Raw genomic sequence first — 16,380 nt, 5'->3', positions numbered from 1 at the left:
GATGTCATTGACTCAGAACCAGCTAGTCATCGAGGCACCTGCCATTACAGTAGGATGAGCTCCTCCTTCCCCAAATATGCTGCTTACAACTCACTGGGTATCGTCGAATCCTTTGGATGAACAAAGCAGGCAAATGAAGAGTGGGGAACAAAATGGGGTAAGATCTGGCATGACGCCCACAATGCAGTCTTCATATAGGCTGAGAATAACTGGCACTGATGCTCTTACAGAAGGGTGACCTGCATTTCACCCAATGAATCACAGCCCTGCTTCCTGATCCAGCTCAAGGCAAATTCATCGTTTATTTCTGAGAACAATCCCCCAATCTAGGCAAAAAGTCTGACTGCAGCAAGAAGCTGAGATGAACATTTCCCTGGAGAACTGAGCAAAATTTCACTGTTTGTGTTCAAAAAAAATTTTTTTTCTGCTTATAGGTCAGCCATGGGGCCCCAAGCCTCCCCTACTTGAGCACAAATGCATATAGTTGAGAATAAAACAGCCATGACCAGGCAGTGCCACTGGGTATCTTTAACTGCTCTCAGTCATTAAGTAAGGTGCCTGGATTGGATTTATCACCAACGATTCGATCGATTACTTGGTGCTCAACTGCAATCTAAGTCCTTCTGTGGCTGACTTCAGGCATTGCGTTAAGATGAATGGACTGGTGAGGTGCACCCCCTTCCTGTAGGAGGTGGGGCTGGTGGGCTCCCCCTGAATGAAGCCTCTGAGATAAACATACACTGGGTATACATGAGGTAAAGGAGTAGAGAAACAGGATTCTTTGTTTGGGCCTCCTGGTGCCCAGGACCCAGGCAGCCTGGCAGGTGGTTCTGTTGCAGTGGGTGGTGACAGCTCATGAGAAGGGACTCCTTTCTCCCCATCACAGTCAGGTTTGCCTTTGTCAAGTGTGAACACTGTTTCATGGAGCTATGCAGAGCCCTTTCTCCCAGGCCTGGCCTTACCATCCCATGCAAAATTAACCTTCATTATGATTTAGGTCTCTTGGCAGTGCAGGCAGGGCCATCCCTGCATGGTGGGGAGCAGACTTTACTGGAGAAGCTAAAACATCCTTGGGGCTATGACCTGAGTCTGTGGGTCCTGGTGGGCCTCCCGGGGCAACTGCAACAAAATCATGCAAGGAATAGACAACATCTGATCTGTTTTGTAATGAGTAGAGTTCAACAGCTCAGGGTTCCAGAGACATCTGTGCTTACTGCGTGCCTTGTGATACTCTAGGTCTCCCCTTTTCAGCCAATTTGCTGGAATATCCCACAGGCCCTTGCTGTGTGACTTAGTCACACCATTGCTGGCCTCACCCCATGGGATATAGGCACCCCAAGAAGCTCCATGCAGTCAAGTCAAACATACACTTGGCCTTGTGTGCATTCAATGTGACACTGAGTGTCCCCTTCACTGTCACTCATATCTCCTAGCTAGCTTTCAGCAGTCTGGGTGGATAGTTTTTGGGATCCTGGCCATCACAAGAAACAGAGCCTGCATTGCCAAGGATTTAAGAAGATCAATATTCCTAGCTTCTCCTTTGTAGGACTTCTTCACTTAAAGGCAGCCCTTGATTGTTGGGCTCAATTTGGGGCCTTTCCTTCCAAATTGCTTGACCCTCATTGAACCCAGTATGGAAACATACTCCTGGTCACCTAGACTTTTGCTTTTGGAGACACACTCTTATTCACACTATCATTTCAAACTTTCTTTGGATATTATATTTCTTTTCCTTTCTTGACTTCGATCCATGATTTGGTGGCTCTGGGTAAATCCTGCCTGGTCTCCAGATGCCTCTCCCTCGGACCAGGGCCTGTGGGACAGTGAACTGACCAATGTGCTGGTCTTCCTGTTCAGTTAGACAGATTTCTTGACTTCTTACGTTTGATCTTCATAATTGCAATTCTTTCACTCCAGAGCACGAAAATATTGACTGCAAAAAGCCATTTGATGTTCGTGAAGACTTTGGAACATTTTAATCAGCTTCCAAGAGTTCTTTAGGTCACAAAGATTGTGTTTTACTGAATCTGAACAGCCTCATTTGAGAAGGGTTGGAAAATTGTTCAAATTGAGATTTTTCTTCAGGCTAAGGAAGTGGTTGCTTTATGTGGGAAGATGCCAAAACTCTGTGCCTGTGGGCCAAGGGGGTAATAATAATCACCGAAATTCATATACTTGGCATGTGTTGGCACAGATCCAAGTACTTTATGTGTATTTCATCTCACAGAGCTTTCCCACCACCACCACCACCACCAAGCTGGGGTGTCAGGAGATAGAGAATAGACACAGGCCTTTACCATACTTTTGATTCCTACTTCTCTAACTGAGGTGATGGCGATTCCCCCAATCCTTCTTATCTCACTGTTTAAGTCTTATAGCTATTTTTCTGAAAATCTCAACTAGCAGAGTTTTAGAGAAGATAGGCCATAGAGAAGGTTTGGGTTCAAGTAGATCCTTGACTCTTACTAGCCAGATGGCCGTGGGCAAGGCAGTCAGCCTTTCTGAGGCTCGTTCATTCACTGCACAATTACTGAGTGCCCAGTGTTTAAGGGACTGTGCCATGTTCTGTCCAGGTGCCTGGTAATAATGAGGACAACACTTATTGGGCTAGGATTATGTATTAGGCACTGGCTTATGTATTTTATTTGTAACTTCTCATTTAGTTTTTCCATAATCTTTTAAGACAGGCAGCATCAACAGGAGGAAGCTAAGGCTAAGAGTTTAATGAACTTGCCCAAAGGCCACACAGCTTGTAAATGACAGAGGAGAGAATCAATCTCAGTTCTGTTAGGATCTCCAAGCCAAGTAATCAAGACGACTCACGGTGGAATCCTGGTTCAGGCATTTAGAGCTTGGAGGGGAGGTTAGTGTCCTTAGAGAGATTTGGGTTATCAGACCACAAGAAACAGGTACTGAGAATTTGGACACCAGTGTTTTTAGCTGGTGGAGTCAAGGAAAACTTTGTAGAGAGGTTGTTTTAATTTTGAAATCTGGTTATGATTTGAGTATGAGATATGTGAACTGGGGCCCCTTCCTTTCTGGGTGCTCTAGCAAGTGCTATGCTAGAAATTTGTAAGGGCTGTGGAGGAAGTAGGGGGTGGTTCTATCTGGCATAGCATATTCTTAGTCAAAAAAAGGTATAGATTAAATATATCTATATTTATCTTTGTAATCTAAATCTACTCATACCTATATCTACACCTACCCATCTATGCCTACTCATCTACATCTATACATATATACCTACACATCTACACCTACCCATCCACACCTTCACATCCATACCTACCCATTTATACCACATCTACACCTACCCATGTATACCAATACCTCCACACATACACATCTACACCTACCCATCTATACTTACACATGTACACCTACACATTCACACCCACATGTCTACACCTACCCATCTACACCTACACAGGTACCCCTACACATGTACACTTACCCATCTACATCTATACCTATATATTCCTGTATCTCCATATCATCTGTCTTACAGAGCTTAATTTAATTTGTGGAATATGTCCCTAAAAGAATCTCACCCAGATCCATAAGGAAATACGTGTCATGACATTCTCAAGAGCATTGTGTGTGTGTGAGGGTGGTGCAGGGTGGAAGGGCTGAGGGGCCTGAGATGGTGTGGGCATGTTGTAGCTTATAATAAGAACTCTCCTGGACCCAAATCTAGTCCTCTAGACTCCCAAACCCCACCCTTGACCCCTGTCCTTGGCCCACTTAGTCCCCTACCCTCAATATCTGACATAATTTGTCCTTCCTCATCCTCGATATCTTTTTTTTAAATTTTTATTTATTTATGATAGTTTCTCTCTCTCTCTCTCTCTCTCTCTCTCTCACACACACACACACACACAGAGAGAGAGAGAGAGAGAGAGAGAGAGAGAGAGGCAGAGGGAGAAGCAGACTCCATGCACCTGGAGCCCGACCTGGGACTCGATCCCGGGTCTCCAGGATCGCGCCCTGGGCCAAAGGCAGGCGCCAAACCATTGTGCCACCCAGGGATCCCTCATCCTCGATATCTTATCACCCTGCCTGCCTCCAGCAAGAATCCTGTTAAGTCGGTTTAACCAGAATCCCCCTGTCTCTGATATTTCCTCTTAGGGATTTTCCATCCCCGATCCCTACACTTCTCCTCTGATATGAGTCCTCACTTGTCCTTATTGTATTTGGACTTGAACCCAATTGTATTCTGAGGTCTCTCTTTTCCCTTTGTGATAGCTCTAGAACAGAATTCACCTTTACCACTTTTTCTCTCCAGCTCTGGTGTTCCTTGACACCCACAGTGCCACAATTAGGAGCACACATAGCAACATGCATGCATCTTAAAAGTATAGTGTTGAGTGAAAAAATATGAAATACCACTTACATGAATTAAAAATAGATGTACAAAATAACAATATGTTTTTACAAGGACACTTACAAATAAAATGGTAGAAACTAAACACATAGATACCATTGCTTATGCAGGGGGTGGGAATGGAGAACAGAAATAAAAAGGAAAAGTAAATAAAGGATTTTCTCAAACTGAGGATGTGAATGTGTTATGAACTAAGGACATAATTAGTTCAACCCCCTGAGATTCACCTCCAGCCACCCCACATACGTTTACACACATTTATCTGGTTGGAGGGCAATGGGCCAAGATGGGCATCAGGAAAGACTATATGATGGCAGGTTAAGTGTCCACCAGACATGCAAGGGATTCCATGATCCTTGATCATGGGTCAGCTTCCAAGATTTGACAGTATGAGTAACAAATAGGCCTAGAATCTTAGGGCCTGACCTACAGATTACTTGCATATGTATCAAATCAGAGAAAAGAAATAAAAGCAAAGCATGAAGGAGAAGTAGCTGAAATTAGAAGTTCCTTGACGGGAGAAGGTCAGCAGATTAGAGCTGCAGGGAGAGCATGTGCATAACTGCATTTGTGGCAGAGGAGTAAGGAGGAGAAAGCATGAAGTACGAGGGGGCTCAGTAGTAAGTCAGCCCATACTGGGCATGTGGGGGACACTACTTATATGCAAAGCATTGGGTGTATTGCTCAGGCGGGGATGTGGTGGGGTGAGATGGGGAGGGGAGGGTGATTAAAAATGTTCTCCAGGGACAAACATCTTCTCCCAGACTGAACCCTTCTCCCTTGCCCCACTCGCTGCTTGGCATAGCACACTGGATGTTTGGGAGCTATGGTCTGCTTCACCCAGCACTTTCCACATTTGTCTCTCACGACCTGACTCATTTGCCTCTTATCCTTCCCCAAAGCCTCTTTCTTTCTCCCCATCCTCCTGCTATTTCCTCCTCCCAAACACCCCTGTGCAAAGCTCTCCTTCTCTTTCTCCAACCTTATCTCACTTTTACCCGGAAGCTTTCCTGGTTAGATAAATTATTTGAATGGCGTTGGAAAAGGTTATTGAAGTCTGCCTTTCGTTTTCCTTTATAAAATAAGAGTGCTGCGTGGCATGGTCTCCCTAGCCTCTTCCGGTGCCAGCCTTCTGCGATTACAAATAATCTGATCTCTTCCTTTCCCTGGTATTCCCTCTGCAGCTGTGGACTTTGTTTCATATTAGCTTGATTCGCAGTTTCCACCACGCTACTTTGTTTTTATCCTTGGGCTGTTGCCATGTGCTACACTTAGGTATTCTATCTATACTGGAAACTCCTGGAAAGGAGGAATCATGTGACCTTCAAATCATGAACCTGAGGTTATACAAACAGCGCCATCAATTGCCAGATACATGACAGATGGCAAAACCCATCCAGAGCCTTGTTTTTTTGGCGTCCCTGCCATGTTCCTGCCACTCACCTTTTTAAAAGGTATCTTTAGTTCCCCCTCTGTCTGGGAATTAGGTCTTAACTGTTGCCTTTTCTATGATTGGCTCTATTAAACAAACTGGCCAAATCTATGTCCATGCCCTTGGCTGGGAGGAGCGATCTAGATATACCTGTCTCCTTGTGATGTTCTCTGGGTTTTGGGAATAAACTTCAGGTCCTCTTGGTCCTCAGGTTCATCAGGGATCTGTCAGCACCATTATGGTTAGATTTAAATGTTTTTCTCCTAAATGCTGCTTTATGCAGGGTCCGATGTTTGTATCGTGGAGGCAGAAGGCAAGATTTGTTTATTCAGTCATGTATTCAAAAATCATTTTACTGACTACTCAGGATGTGTCAGAAACTGGGGGGTGAAAAGATAAATAAAACCTGGTTCTTGCCTTTAAGAAGTACTTGACCTAACGAGGAAATTGATATGAAAATCTTACATTCATGCAGTGAGATACCCTGTCATAAAGGTATAATCAAGGAGAAGGAGAATTACTGAGGAGCTAGGAATTGCTTATAACCATGGGCATCACAGATGTCACAGCAGAGGTGAACCTGCGCTAAACTTGAGTGAGATTCGGCAGCAAAAGGCCAAAGGACATTCTAGGCAGAGGGAACAGACTGCATAAAGGCATGGAGCAAAGGAGCTGGTGAAAATAAGATTTAAAAGGTGGGCAGGGGCTAGATGTAAGAGTCCTTACATGTCCTATGGAGGAGGCTGCAGGGCAGTGGCTCTCCACGGGTTGAAGCCTCATCTACAGAGCTGACTGAATGTACAGCTTTCTGGGACCCACAGATTTAGTCATAGTCAGTTGGTTTGAAGTGGGGTTCAAAAAATCTTTAATATGAGCCAGCTTCCCAGGGGATTGTGATGTAGGCAATCTGCTAATCACTTTAGACAGACACTGCTATGTTGTTGCACTTGGCAATGGGAAATACCAAAGAGTGACATCAGAAAGACATGTCTAACCAAGTGAATTCAAAGGAGAATTGGGGAAGAAAGTCACCCTGTGGGGTGGTCTGTTAGCAGTTCACTGTGATGGGTCTCCTGCAAAATACCCCATGCCTGAACTATGGCAGCAGGTGGTGGTGATGCAGAGAAACGAGTGGAGAAAGCTCTCTAAAGGCCGAGTGGACGAGAGTTAGTGAGGGAATGGAAATTGTGGGAGGGGGACCTATTAGTCATTGGACTAATTGGGAGTTGGATAAAAAAGGGAGAAGATAAAAAAGCGTGGTGTAGGACTTACCAAGGTTTGGGAGTCTGTAGAATCTACAAATAAAGATTTAATTCAGTTCCCCAGATTTGCATTTGGGAATTATGAGCATGTTGAGATGAAAGCTGAAGCCATGGGATTCTCTGAGATGATTCTATAAGAGAGACTAGAGGACAAAGACTGTGCCTTTAGGAGAAAGGCAGAGGGAAGAGGCCTATTCCCTAGACTGCAGGTGAGCAGCTCAAGGCAATTAAAGGGAGGGGAGAATTTTAGGAAGGACTTTTCCAACATCAAGCTTGGACTGATGCACAGTTTGCCCCCTAGAGGCCAAGACGAGCATTGCAGTAGGAGCCAGATGTGCTAGAAGGAAGGGGGAGAGTCTACATATGGGTGAGTGTGCTAAGGAGTGTGTCCTTATGGAGGGATAATGCTATGTGTGTGTGCACTTGTGTGTGTGTGGGCTATGAAATACATGTTGATTTATGAATGCATATCTAATAGTAGCCTTCTGTGTGCCAGGCATCCGACAATCCTCTGAGCAAAGTGGAGGAATGGCAGCCAAAGTGTGGGTGCACACCCGAGGGACAAGAGTCAAAGAGTCAGGGAAAATGAGAGCCAGGAACTGTGAAGCAGACAGTGGCCTCGATGAATTCCAGTGAGGGGTCCTGATACACAATGGTGACCATAGGAAATAGACATGGCCAGGATGAGGCCAAGTGGAGCAGACTGTGGTGCCAAGTGCCACAGAGGGCCTAAAAGGACCAAGAAGTGGCCTGGATATTTGGAGGGTCATGGGACTTTTCAGAGTGTTTTCTTGGAGCTCAGTGGAGCAATGGGCAGAAGGTGAGGGGTGGAGGAGAGAGGCTGTGATTCTTGAGTTGGAAGCAGGGATGGGATACAGCTAGGCAAGGCGTCCATTAACCTTATTGGTACAACTTGAGAAGCTAAAAGGACTTATTTGGACAACTTGCAATTTCAAAAATTAGTTTTTTTCCTAAGAGGTTATTAAAACTGGAAAGAACCATAATATGCCTTTCTGCAATATTTAAATAGCTTCTTATCCTGACAGTTGTTAATACTTGCTTCTCCAGGAATTCCAGGCCTTTGGCAGTAAACCAAGTGAATATTCTAAAATAGAAAATAAAATTGTCCTTTATTATTCCTCAGATATAGTCAGTGTTCTGAGTCTGAACACTTAGATTCAGGTGTGTGTGTATGTGTGTGTGTGTGTGTGTGTGTGTATACGCACGTGTAGAGTTGGAGTGTGTCTGTGTATTTTCATTTAACTAAAGTATTTCATATTCCATATGTCAGGTAGTGTAGGTGCTAGCATTACCAGTGAGCAGGAAGGGCATGGGGGAGCCAGTTGATCTTATGCAGGGATACCCAGGTAACTTGGTTCTCTGGGGGTACAGAAGGAAGGCCTGATTGTACCATTTGCCAATTACCATGGTGTAAATGCTCTTGCCATGGTTGATTTCAAAATATCAGCATGATGTCACTGGATGTGGACTTGGGGGAAGAGTTTTGCACAGTCTCTTCTTGCATGCCAGCACAAGCCAGCTCCAACACACCATTGATCCTTAATGCAGGAAGAGAAATAATTATGACACTAATAATTCCTTTGACTTATGGGTCTGTTTGTGCTTCCCCAAGCACTCCAAAATATTTTTCTTTACCTGCACTGTACCGTGTGATTTGAAGGATATAAAAAATCTCGTTGGCTAGCCACAGGCCTTACATTACCACCAAGGAAACTCTTTTTAACATAGAAACTGTGTCTTTTAAGGAATAGAGTACAGGATATGTTAATGTGAATAACCCAAGATCGTACAAGAAAGATCTAGATTGTGGGATATCATTGGAGAGAGAAGATCTGAAAGAGGGATCAGAGGGGGAGAGGGAGGACGCAGTAGCCAGGTAAGGAAGATGTTCAAAAGAGAGATCCAAGATATTAAAAATATAATTTTTCCTACTTCATAATTTTGCTAGGGCCTGGCCTACTCCTGGATCACAGATCTTGCCAAATAGAGTTCATGCTCCATTATCCACTCTAATGGAAGAAAGTTGGACAACATAATTCAAAACAACGGACAACCTTGAAAGGTAAGTACAATTGGATGTGCAGAGGATATGATGCTTGTTTCTTGGTATCTTTACCATCCTGTGAACGGTTTACCTGTTCTACTTATGGAACTTGCCTTACTCATGGCATGAAGGGAACTGAGAGAAGCCATAGGATTAGTGCTGATCTAGATTTTTTTTTTTTTTTGTATGAGTAAGGGTGGGATTGGGGTGGTTACATCTCCTTATAAGCAATTTAATAAAGTTTTATTTAACAGTTGCTTCTTATTAAAGGGTGAAAAAATCTTGTCTTAGAAAATGAAAATATGTTTCCTGAGAGAGACATATTTAATTTACTTGGCCGTAAGCTTGGAAGTATCATCTGTGTGTGTGAGTGCGCACGTACACATGCGTGTGTGCCTACCTTCAGTTGCTGTTGAGTACAGGAGAAATCAATACCTAGCCACTGGCGGTTGTGGGCTGTTATCACTTGGTGACAGTTGATATATTAGTGGCCAGCAATGAGGAGAATGGTGGGTGTGCATCCTATCAATTTTTAGAGCATATTTTATCTGTACAAGTAACAGCGCCTCCGCATTCCATTTGTCATTTCTGTCCTTGAAAGCAGGAGTTGATAAATGACAAGAACTTTTAGCCCACCAAACCACATGCTTCTCTATGTCCTGCGGTTCAATTTCAGGGTAGAGAGAGAGAAAAAGAAAACCTCTAATCTCCGGTGGAAGCTGGGGGTACTGGGACATAGAATGGGGTAGGAAATGCAAGCCAAGTGGTAGCTTCAGTAGAAAAGCCTGCTGTGTTGATGCCACAAATGCCTAAGTTGAGGTTCCTTTCCTTGGTTGGCATTAATGGGAAATGATTTTTTTTCTTATCCTACTTAGGCTCTGTGGCCCCAGCCTCCACCAATCCGATCAATGACCCACTTTGGGGTCACTGGGGTCTCCTTCATTATCTTTTGTGTCTGTTTCTTCTTGTCAGTGCTTTACTGCCTTCACGCCATTCCAGGATCTTATTACCCCACCTTGGGATAAACAGCACCTTCCTGATGGTAATGTTAATCATAGCAATATCTCACACCTAAAATCTGAGTAATGTTCACAGTTGGCTAAGGACTTTTCCGTCCTTTGTCTCACGTGATCCTAATGGCACTCCTGTGATAATGGGAAACTGAGGCTCAGAGGGCTAAGTGATTTGCCCAGACTGGTAGGGTTTGCAAGTGGGGATGAACCTTAAGTTGGTACTGGCCCCAACCTGAACACCGCCAGCCTATATTTGTGCCCTTAGCGTCTCCTTGTTCTGATCTAATTTTATCCAGTTGCTAGAACCATCATCTCGTAAACTCTTACATCCTGTAGGGCGGCTAACTCCCTTTGCCTCTTTGCCCACAATCTAGAACCATCATCTCGTAAATTCTTACATCCTGTAGGGTGGCTTACTTCCTTCGCCTCTTTGCTCGCAATCCCTTGACTGCTCTTGGGCCCTTGGTTTCCTCCTACACTTGACCTCATATTTCCCTTGCTCTTGGTGAATGTATCATCAGATAAAATCCCTACATCTTTTCCATGAGAACTTTTGAACCATTTGATCTGTGTGACCGTAAGCACTGACATTATCGAGAGGAAAACTGCCTATCAGAAAAAGGCCAAAATCGGTTCACGAAATACCTCCTTCTTCCTTTGTGATTGAAAATCTCCTCGGCCTTCTGGGCTTATCTCAAATGTCATTTTTTTTTCATGGATTATCTTTTTGATTCTCTAATGAAACCTGATCTCTTCTCTGACATTTTTCTTCTTTGTTCTGTTACATTTATTTTTATTCTTTTTCTCCTGGTTCCTACTCCCCGTGTCATCCTCGGGGTCAGTGAGGACAAAGAGGGGATGCTCAGTAAACATCTGTTGAATTCCGTTGAAAGGAATTAGTTCGAATGACTTCTGGTACAATGGAAGCCCTTTATCAAAGGCGATTGCTACCAGTATTTTTTGCTTAAGTAAAAAAGTAGAAGGGGATCCGAAAGCCCTGAGCAGCCTCGCGGTGAGGGGCCAGTCATCATCGCACCCCGGGCGGGGGGGAGCCATAGCAGCTGCAGCTGCAGACAGCCCCATGGCCCCCTTCCCACAATATTGGAGGAGAGATGGTCCTCACACTGAAGGTAAAGAAATTGAAAGAGAGGAGGCCCAAGGTCAGCAGCCACCTCTACGTGGATGCTCAGCTGCCCAGATGCCCAGAAAACCCCAAACCACTCAACCGCGAAGAAACAAAACAGTTGGTCCACCAGCTGAGAATTCCACCTTAGTGGGGCTGAGTAAGCAGGCTGGGCCTGAAGCATGGACTCTAACCTCCTCCACCATCACCAGGTGTAGTGATCTCATGTGAAGAAGTGAATGCGAAATCCCAACTGTAAGAGACCAGCAAAAGTTGGCCCTGGAGGCCTTAAATGCTTACTTTTTACCACCCCCTGATCAGATAACTAGAACTAGCTGCATTATTGATGCAGCATGGGGTTTTAAAAATTGTTTTTACCTAAAGACTTTTCTTGTTCGTAATGACAAATGTGCTTTAATTAAAAAAAAAAAAAGCCTGATTTCTCTCAATACACCTTTAACAGGTCCCCCACTCTTAGCCCTTGACAGTTTTAAAATTCTTTCATATTTGGCCACATTGAGATTTTTGAGACCCCCCCCTTTTTAATTTGTAATAAAAATGTACAACTTGGTTTTGTTTTGAAACAACAAGAAAAATCAAATGGCAAGCACCTGTTAATAGAAGTATTAATTTTTTTAAAAGACTTATTTATTTATTAGAAAGAGGAAGAGAGAGCAAGAGTGAGCATAAGCAGGGTGAGGGGCAGAAGGAGAAGGAGAGAATCTCAAGCAGAGTCCTCGCTCAGTGCTGAGTGGGAGGTGGAGCTCATCCCACTGTCTCTTTGAGATCAGGACCTGAACGGAAATCAAGAGTCAAACACTTAACTGAGCCACCCAGGTGCCCCAAAAGTCTTAATTTTTAAATTTCATTTGTTTGAAAGATTTTTATTTATTCATGAGAGACACACACAGAGAGAGAGAGAGAGAGGCAGAGACACAGGCAGAGGGAGACGCAGGCTCCATACAGGGACCCTGACGTGGGACTCGATCCCAGGTCTCCAGGATCATGACCTGGGCTGAAGGCGATGCTAAACCGCTGAGCCACCCGGGCTGCCCTTAATTTCTTTAAAAGTAGGTTAACATAGATAATCATTAAAGAGAAAAATCTATATGTATATGTAAAGCATTTTGTTTAAAACCTACATTCTTTGTCATGTTTTTTTGATGGAGAGAAAAGGACTCTCCCTGTAGTATGTTTTCTCTGATTTGAGTTCTGGTTTTTCTTCTTGCATTAATCATATTCACAGTGAAGCATTGTAATTTCTAATTTCAGTGTCTTCAATATGGAGGGAGAACTTATAGACCCAGCACAAGCTGAGTTCAATAACTATCTATCTAAAGTTTCCCTTAGTCTATAATAGTTGGGTCTGTTAAATGAATTGCAATTCTTTAGACTTGCACTGTCCAATATGGTAGTCACTTGTCATTTATGATTATCGGACACTGGATACATGGCTGGTCAGGAGTAGCATGTGCCAGAAGTCTAAAATATACTTGGATTTCTAAGATAGCACAGAAGAAGAATACAAAATATCTCATTAATAATTTTATATATTACAGGTTGAAATGATAGTAGATGTGATGACTAGAAAATGGAAAGTTACATATGTGTTTTGCATTATATTTTTACTGGATAGTACTGCTTTAGAGAGTCATGCTTATTGATTTTCCATAAGATGTTCAATTTTTTTTGGGGGGGGAGCGAGAGGGCGGGTGATGGAAAGGGAGAGAGAGAATCTTAAGCAAGCTGTACTCCCAGCTCAATCTCACAACCCTGAGATCATGACCTGAGCCGAAATCAAGAGTCAGATGCTTAAGTGACTGAACCACCCAGGCACCCCGTCAATGACACTTACATAGAAATACTTTTTCCTTTTTGACTCATGTTTCTTAAATGTACTTAATACGAAATGAAGTTACATAATTATAGTAGGGACAATGATCACAATTAGGGTTGAGAGCAGGCATGCCTGGATTTGGGCATGGTCACTTTTGAAGTTGTAGGATCAGAAATCCACTGGTAATCTAGAGTCCCCATCTTGTGCCTGGTAGATGCTTCCTTTCTGACATGCTGTTTTAAAATGACAATATGACAATTCTATTTTCTATTAACTTTACTGACACCCTTAGAGTTGTAGACTTGAAAAATGAAATTTAGGAATGTCCTGATTAAGTGGAGAACAGATTCATTTCATTACAGGAAAATGAAAGACGCAACCAAGTGAGTAATGGTTGTCTCAACAAAAGTGGCTCATGTGGCTAGGGTATTTGGAGTAGGAGGTTGTCCATATGCTACCAGCAAATTAGTAGGCTTGCTAGCAAGTTAATAGGCTGTTTTGGTTTACTCTCCAGTTGGAAGGGTAAGGAAGAGGCAATAGCTCTCTTGGAGAGGAATTTGTTCTGGGTCAGGATCTGGCCTGCTGAGTAAAGTCATCCTTATCCCTCTTACTCCATCGTGGTCTGCTGGCGTCATGCTGAAGTTCTCACTTCCATATAAGAAGACAGTTTGCCTCACCCACAGCCTTGTCTGTCTAGAAGGGGTAAATAGCTTGCCAGTTACATTATGTCTGCAAGGCATGTGAGAGAGGATTGTGGAATCCATGATCCAGCTGGGACTAGAGTGAGAATTACGAATTGTCTCCTGTGTGTTGGGGGTAGGGATGGGTTGGCTTGGGGAGATGAAGAATACAAGGGGGTTGATATAAACTGTTCCAGCCACACGTTACTTCCCTTGCCTGACAACCTCAGTGTGGCTGAGAGTCATTGCATAAAGTCTGTGCATAAAGCAATGCAGTTCTAGTGTCTCAAGGGCCTGGCACATGCAAACAAATCAGCTCACCAGACATTACTGGAGTAGAGGCAAGACAAGTGTTATTTCTTCGACAACCCTCTCCCATAGGACTTTCTCCTTGAGCATCCAGTGTGATGGAATGGGTGATTTAGCCTAGATGAATTGGGGTCATGTAACTCTAACCCTGATGTAAGCAAATGGCAAGGCTGGAGCCTCTGACTCCCTGAAACCACTAAATTGTACAGTATTAGGAATAAGCACCAAAAGTTGATTTCAGGATACGAACATTTGTAAGGAGATGAGTTTTGCTGAGCATTGTTGGTTTGCTTGTAAAAGGTAACAAAGAAAATAATAATCAGAAGAGAAAATGGCTATGTTTTGCCCTACTCCGTTTTGTAATAAATAAACGAACCGAGCATATGAAATTTCGATGGTCCTGTTTATTAGAGAGTCGTTCTGCTCCATAGGTTCCCTCCAGGGAGATGTGAGAGGCACCAGGCTGCAGATTGGAAGTGGCTGCGCCGAGGAAAAATGAGAGGGGTCATGAGGGCCTTGCAGAAATTAGGAGTGAGGTGCCCTGTCTCACCCTCTCCCTCTGAACTGAATCCCTGGGGGAACAGGAGATACCCCATCCACCCCACCTCAACTCCTTCTCATCATATTCCAGCTCCTAGCCTGCAGTTTGAAAATCTGAGGCTGTGTGCACCGTGGCAGAGTGCTTTAGGGGTCTGAAAGCCAGCCCTGAGTTTTTACATAAACATGAGGGGAGGCCTCAATGTAGTTCAGTTCTCGAGAAGCCAGTCTATGAGTCGCCTGGCTTCTTGGCTACACGGTGAGGAGTGGCAGAGGGAAATGTCAAGAAGGAAGTGATATGCAACATGGAAACCAACTGCTTTCCTCAATTTTAAGTGTGTGCGAAGTATCTTGTGATGTTTCTGCATCCCAAGCCCGAGAAAGGAGAGGCATCTGTCTCTTTGTTGCTATTCACAGACAGGCTCTTATCTGTGTAAATCTTATATCTAATTCTCAAACTATCGCCAAGGGAGATACTAACTATTGGGTAGAGGCAGCTTACAAATGGTCAAATAATAAATGTTAATAAAAACATTTACAATGTAAATAGATTGCTTGACGGGAGCGCTGACTGTGACAAATCTGAGAAAACAAGAGCTCAGATAAATTGCCTGGCATGGTTGGCAATAATAATAATAATAATAATAATAATAATAATAATAATAATAAAATTATAATGCCACATTAACTGTATCATTATTATTGTCACTATTTATTGTTTTCCAGGACGGGTTAAAACCTTCGTATACAGTATTTTATTGGATTTAATCCTTACAACAGTCCAAAGGGGGAGGTATCAGTATCCATGTTATTCAGGTTTGTACGCCAAGGTTTTGAGAGGTCAGGTCATTTGCCCAAGGTCATCAAACTTGTAAATGATGGAACTGGGATTTTAATCTGCTTTTATATTAAGACTACAGGACCTGGTCTTTCTTTTTTAAAGCAATATTTCAAACAAGAGTCAAAATAAAGCCAGAAAAGTCCAAAGGCTGATTTATAACCTGATTTCTTCTTGGCCTTCACAATGCTGAGTAAAAATTGCTGAGTCTTTAGTGTGGAAGGAGCGTTTGAAGTGTAATACAGAAGATCCTGCTGCCAGGGGTTGTCTCATATTTGCCTTTAAACTATAGTGACCCAGAGCTCCAGTACTGGTGGCAATTTATTAATCACCCCTACGTGCCAGGTACTGCAGGCCTTTTGTTGATGGAAAGTGCTGGCTTTATAGTTGAGAAAGCACACTTCCTTACATAAATCCCTACACCGAATCCTGGACCCAACACATCATACATAGTAGAATGGAAAACCAAGCCTCAGAAACATGAAGATGCAGATTGAGGAAATGGAAAAAAGGAAAGGGCCCAGATAAGACCTTCTGCTCCCCATCTGAGAGCTACCTTGACTCCTTCATGCTCTTTTATGAGGGACACATGCAGAGTTCATTCATACTGTATAGCTTGTCCTCTCTCATTTTCACCCATAACAAACCTGTCTTGAAAAAAAATTCTAGTGCTTTCTGATACCTCTCTTGAATTGAGGTTTTCAGCATCAATAGGGTCAATTTGAACTGCCTCACTTTGTATGTGGCTAAAAAAACACATGCCATCTTTTATCCTTAAAAATTGCTGTTCTGTTAGAACAACTGAGTGGTACTTTTCCATTTCTCTTTGAATCTATCTGTAGGATCTAACAGTGCTTAAAACTATTTCAATAGTTGCCTCCTTGAATATAATCTTCATCC

At 43.3% G+C, this 16,380-nt stretch overlaps 1 long non-coding RNA gene across 1 annotated transcript in view; it reads left to right on the top strand.

The window, feature by feature from the left end:
• Nucleotides 1-17: 17 nt before the first annotated feature.
• Nucleotides 18-16,380, top strand: part of LOC111094562 — an 88,487-nt gene continuing 72,124 nt past the window's right edge. The window contains exons 1-3 of the long non-coding RNA XR_005385736.1: nucleotides 18-157; nucleotides 7,380-7,445; nucleotides 9,048-9,161. This is a non-coding gene — a long non-coding RNA (uncharacterized LOC111094562). The remainder of the gene's footprint in view (nucleotides 158-7,379; nucleotides 7,446-9,047; nucleotides 9,162-16,380) is intronic.

Source organism: Canis lupus, chromosome 38 (assembly GCF_011100685.1).
Source record: "Canis lupus familiaris isolate Mischka breed German Shepherd chromosome 38, alternate assembly UU_Cfam_GSD_1.0, whole genome shotgun sequence".
In the NCBI taxonomy this organism is placed as follows: Eukaryota; Metazoa; Chordata; class Mammalia; order Carnivora; family Canidae; genus Canis; species Canis lupus.
Note: the sequence above shows the minus strand (reverse complement) of the source record. Positions and strands in the feature narration are given on the sequence as shown.